The sequence below is a fragment of the Gallinula chloropus genome (genome assembly GCF_964237585.1).
Source record: "Gallinula chloropus genome assembly, chromosome: 15".
In the NCBI taxonomy this organism is placed as follows: Eukaryota; Metazoa; Chordata; class Aves; order Gruiformes; family Rallidae; genus Gallinula; species Gallinula chloropus.
Window position 1 is genome coordinate 212,130 of NC_140100.1, and position 6,000 is coordinate 218,129.

Below are 6,000 nucleotides of genomic sequence, written 5' to 3' on the forward strand. Positions count from 1 at the left end.
ATTCTTCACTCTGAGGGTGGTGAGGCCCTGGCATAGGGTGCCCACAGAGGTGGTGGCTGCCCCCTCCCTGGAGGTGTTCCAGGCCGGGTTGGATGGGGCCTTGAGCAGCCTGGTCTGGTGAGAGGTGTCCCTGGCCATGACAGGGATTGGGACTTGATGATCTTTAAGGTCCCTTTCAGCCCTGGCCGTTCTATGATTAATGGTGTTACCAGAGGGGTGCATTTCCCGTAAAGCTCCCCATCCCCACTGACACACAGTCCCTGTGACATCCGTCACATGAAGGGTGACGTTAGAGAGCCAGTGCATCTCAGCCAGCCTCCCCAAACCTGCCACAGTGAGAGCCAGCAGAAGGAAGCTGAAAATAGCTCTGCAGTGCATGACTGTAACCCGAGCGTGCAGATGTCTCCCCTGCACCCAAACGGATCTTCTGAATCATCACAGAAAACAGAGTTTTCAGAAACACATTATGCAAAGAAGCAGCAAGGTTAATGGAGCAGAATAGAAGTTACCAGGCAAGATACTCCCCCTCCACAAGGGATCTTTAGAGCAAAGATTATTTTCCATCTGTCACTGGGTTGAAAGTAACAGCGACGGGTATAAAGTGACACCAGAGTGATCAGGGTGCTGAGAGGCTCAGTTTACAAGGGAAAATTAGGGGAATAAAGGTTTACAACTCGCTGAAGGGCAACTAACAAGTTTGGTTTCTGGTAAGTGACAGTTCCCAAGAGGAATGGAATTTTGGAGGGTAGCACAAGGAGCTATAGCTAGGTGGCTGATGGGGTTTAAATTTAACATCTGGACAAACATCACCATGATGTCTGCTGAATTATAGAAAGATTTCTCAAAGGGAAGCACTGGGAAATCCTTCCAGAGTACTGGGGAGCTGACTGGAGCACCAGACACCCCACCCCCTGCACCATCAGCACAGTAACATCATAACTGGCTTTAATTAGAGTTCATCAACAGGGATCAGCCCTGAACAAAACACAGGCCGAGTGCTTCCAGCCTATGGAGGTGCCCCAGCAGAGCAGTCTGGGTGCAGCAACTGGCTGGAAGACTCTTCCATTGCACAGAGTATACAAACCCCACAGGGGTTCCTGCCTTCAGCAAGGAGGTGGTATCAGCAGAGCCATTTGCAGCACTGTTAAGCCCACAATTAAAGCATTCCTGGATGTCTATCACTCAGGGATTAACAGGGATTTAGCACTCTGAAAACAAGAGTACACTAGCAGCTAAGATAACATGAAAACATGTATCATCAAAACTATCCCTGCAGAGGGCTGTATGGGACCACACCTCCTCCTCGGAGTTCAACCATGGGGTCAGTGTCCCCCTGTGACCCACGAACCAGACAGGTCTCCCCCATCCAACCTCTCCTCACAGGTGGAAGATGTCAGCAACCCTGAAGACTGAATCCACCACTGGCTTTGACCTGCCCTCCAGGAAGGCTCAAGGTCTGCTGCTTCATTTCCACAAGTGATTGAGCTGATCTGGAAGAGCTCCTGCGTCCTACCAGCCATCAGAGGTTGATCCAAGGTGAGAAGCTGGGAGCAAAGCCCGACAAGGCAGAGCACAGACATAGAAACAACATGGTGAGGGAAGCTGATGAACACAGATATGAGCAAAAGCAGTTGTCCCTGACTGCTGCCATACCTGAGCACGACAAGGAGCTTTGCTCAGCACCACATCGCCCTCAGAAATGGCAAAGGGGCATTTTGGCTTCTATTATGTATGTGCATCTTAACCCTGGGGCAGAATAATCCCTGGCTTGTTAATGCAAAAACACGTGGGTTGGCAGTTACAGCTACAGTCACAGGCAGACTGAAGGCAAGACCACAGCTGGGGTAAGCATTTGAATCCAGATTCCTGTTCCCCCAGCAACTCTCACTCAGCGTCCTCTGTCCGTGCCAACATCACGTGAACAAACAAGAGTTGGGTTGTGGCAGCTGAGAACTACTTCTCACAGTTTTCCAGGGACAGGCATGTGTCATATCTGAACTTCATTGTTTCTTTAAAGCAAAGAGCACACAGAAAAGGGTACAGAAGTTGTTTACACAAGACAGACTGGCCTGGATGTAAAGCAAATCTTCAAAATATTATGTTGCCACTTTTTCTACAGAGAATCTCAGTAACATCCACTTCATAATTCTTCCTACATCAAACACTTGAAATGAGAATTCCTGCATTACATATTATGATTGTATAAGGAAAAAAATTAAAAATCATTGAGAGAAGAGAGAGAGGATTGAGGCCTTATTGTGTAAAGAAAAAAGTACAGTCAGAGAAAGTTTAAACAAGAAAGCTCTCCAAAACAGTCACAGGAGGCTATGAAGTATCAAAAGTCCTAATTAAAAGAACTTGAAAGTCCCAGCCACTCAAAAGTAAGCTCTTTAAATGAGTGCATTTACTCAATCACCATAAAGGCTTTCAAACTGTGAAGGATCCCTCCTTTTGATGATTTGAGGAGCAGTGAAAGCAAGCTGGGTCCTACAAAGCAGCAGCAGAGATTAGGCTTTGCAGATGAGCTAGTCTAAACATCAAGCAGAACAAAACAGAGATGCCCACCTCAGCACTTACCCCTTTTCCTGTAGAGTGACTGTTGGAGGTGATGTGCTGCTTCCCACTGCACCTCCAGCTGTAGGATGCTCCTTCTTGCTGGACTCTCGCAGGAAACCACAACTTTTCACACCTTCATCAAATAACTGCTTGCCAGCAGCTACAGAGCTCTTTGCAGCTGAATCCTCTGTGGAGGAGCTTTTCTGCTCATTCAGAGCAGATTTGGAGAAGTCAGGTGTCTTTTGGGGTTCAGCTGCAGCACAGAGCTCACTGGCACTGATCACTGTCCTATGACTCCTTCCTGTTTGCAAGCCACCCCTTTTGTGAAGCTCTTCCCAGCTGTCCTGGGACCTTGAGAAACATCTGCCCTGGGCTTTCCTCTGCAGTTTCTTCACATCTGGTTCAGTCCTATAAGGAGCTCTTAGCTGGTACAGAGAGGGCTTCTTCAAAGGGGCAGGCTTTTTTCTTGCAGCTCTCACCTTCGTGCTCTCAGGCACATCCTCAGCAGCTGCAGGGACTTGCCGCTCTTAAGCATTCTTGTGAGCAGGTCCCTTGCCTGCAGATTTCTCTGTCGTACCTCCCTGTTCCTCTAACAGAGTTTTCAAGATGCTTTTCCTGACTTTCAGTGCCTTCTCTAAGGCCCTGTTCAGCAGCTCCAGTTCCTCCAGCTCCTCAGCAGAGGGCCTGTTCTTTGCAACAGGAAAAAAACTTATTAGAAGATCCAAAACTGGATCTTCCCCATTTGCGGCTATGCTGACTCACTCTTCCAGGTGTTACTGGAGGAAACTGAACCTGCTGAATATCATATTCTGGCCACACTCCAACAGAAGCTACACACAGGACACAGGCAAACCTGCCAAAAGCCCCTAGCACCCAGAATGGACACAAGCTACAGGAGGAGACCTCTCTCCGGAGCCTCTCACTCACCAAGCAGCCACAATCACCGCACCTCCTGGGTCAGGCCTGCCCCGGCTACCGGTAACAGCTCCGAGCTAACACCAAGGAGGAAAGCGTGAGGAAAAAGGCAGAGGGCGACTGTAGGTCCATGCAGGGCGTCGGAAGGGCTTCTAACACACTGCCTCAGCATGGGTTCCTTCTAACACAAGCACCGGCTCAAGTGCGCTCGGGCCCGGCGCCCGGGTGCCACGGGGAGACAGGCCGCGGCCGAGAGGGAAGCGCTCACCGTGCCCAGGGCTGGAGCCGGCCTCCGGCTGCGGCTGCTCGTCTTCCTCACTGTCCCTCTGGGGAAGAAACAGCGCAGAAGGCCAGCACGGCCGTGTACCGAAGGGTTCCGCTGCCCTCCCGGCCCCCGGGGCTCTCACACAGCTGCGGGACACGGGCTTCTGCCGACTGCGGAGGGCGCCCGGGCTCCACCGTCTTCCTCCTGGCCCAGGTTCAGGGCAGGGCCGCCCCGAGGAGCCCGCGGGGCGGTGGCCGGGCCCGCACTCACCAGCGCCGCAGGAGGGCCCGGCTCCGCGCCTCCCGCCGCCGCTCAGCGCTGCCGACAGTGCCGCCGCCAACCTGCAAGGCCCGGCGCCGTCAGCCGCCCGCCTGCTCTCACCGCCGGCCGCAGCCCGCAGGCAACATGGGGCGAGTCGGTCCGGATCTGTCCGAAACCCGCCAAACTGAAAGCCGGCAACCGCGCTCAGGACCGGCGGGGAGGGCCCGGAGAGCCCGCCCCAGCCCGTCACCCTCCCAGGCCCGAGTTTTGCGGATGTCTCTGCCCGCCCCGGGGCGGCAGGGCCGGGTGCTGGGGATCCTGCGGTCCCCCTTGGCGCGGGGAAGCCGTTTTTCCCCTCGGATGGGTTCAGCGCTTCCCCCTCCTCCGCGGCGACGCCTAAAGGGAGCTGGCCGGCCTCGGGAGCAGGGGTGGGCTTCTTGTATCCGCTGTCGCCTGAGGATCAGGGCGCGGACAGAGCCGGCCCCTGCGGTGGAGCCACCCGAGCGCAGCCCACCCACCGCCCTGGGGGCTGGACCCCCCGCGGCACCCGGCCCACGGAGGCTGGGGATGAAAGCTCGGTGGTGTGGTGGTTTGACCCTGGCTGAAGGCCCGGTGCCCGCCAAAGCTGTATCTCCTCAGCTGGACAGAGGAGAGAAGACTCAATGACAGGTCCGTGAGGACCTTGCTCTGCCTGCTGGAGCCCTACTGAGCACTATGTCTCTGTTTGCTGTGGGGATATAGACATTGTGGTGGTTTGGCCCTGGCTGGAGGCCACACACCCACCAAAGCCACTCTGTCACTGCCCTTTTTCAGCTGGACAGGAGAAAATACATGTTGCGAGGTTCAGGAGTGGAGATAGAGCCAGGGAGAGATCATTCCACAATCAGCATCATGGGCAGAACAGACTCAACACAGAACAAAGGAAAGGAAACTCTCTAATTGATGGCCCTGCCCTGCACCCCCAGTGACACCAGAGTCACTGATGATGAGAAGTGTGACCAGATCTTAAAGCACCTTCCCCCACCCCTCCCTTCTCAGCAGACTGCACTTTAGTCAGGATTTCGCTCCCTTCTTCCCCCCAACATGGTGTGGGGAGGGGCAGGGACTGGGGGTTTGGGTCAGTTCCTACAGAGTTGTTTTTCTTCTTAGCTGGGTGCTGGGCATTCCTCGTCCCCTTACCCTGCTACACCGTGGGGTCCCACCCACAGCAGACAGTCCTCCATGAACTTCTCCAACATGAGTCCTTTCTGTTGGGGCTTCAGCTCCTTACCAACTGCCACAGCATGGGTCCCTTCCATGGGGTGCCGACCTTCAGGCCAAGACTCCTCCAGCCTGATCCCCCCGAGAGTCACGATTTCCCCAGCAAACCTGCTGTGGTGTGGGTTGATCTCTCCATGGGCTTCAGGTTTCACTGCCAGAAACTTGCTCCAATGCGGGCTTCCAACAGGGTCATAGCATCCTTCAGGTGTCTCCATCTACTCTGGTGTGGGGTCTTCCACAGGGTGTAGATGGTCTCTGCTCCCCATCACCATCCACGGGCTGCAGGGGGGCAGCCTGCTTCACCATGGTCTTCTCCACGGACTGCAGGGGAATCTCTGTCTCTGGCACCTGGAACACCTCATTCCCCACCCCCCCACCCCCCCTTTTATTCACTGGGCTTGGTGTCTGCACAGTTTCTTACATCTTCTCACTCCCTTCTCTGGGGGCAAAATGCCCCTGCTTGTGTTTTTTTTCTCCTAAATCACATTTTTCCTCCTAAATGTGATTCCCAGAGATGCTGTGACCACCGCTGGTGGATTCGGCCTCAGTCAGCAACGACTCCAGCCTTCAGCTGGCTGGTGTTTGCTCTGTGGGGCCTGCGGAGAGCTTCTGGCTGCTTTTTGCAGCAGCCACTCCTGCAGCCCCCACTTCTTCACTAGAACCCAGCTTCAGACTGCTCCATGTCCTGCCCATGGGCTGGGTTCTCCCAGGGATCCCCAGGCGTGCTGGGCCAGGGCAGGGAG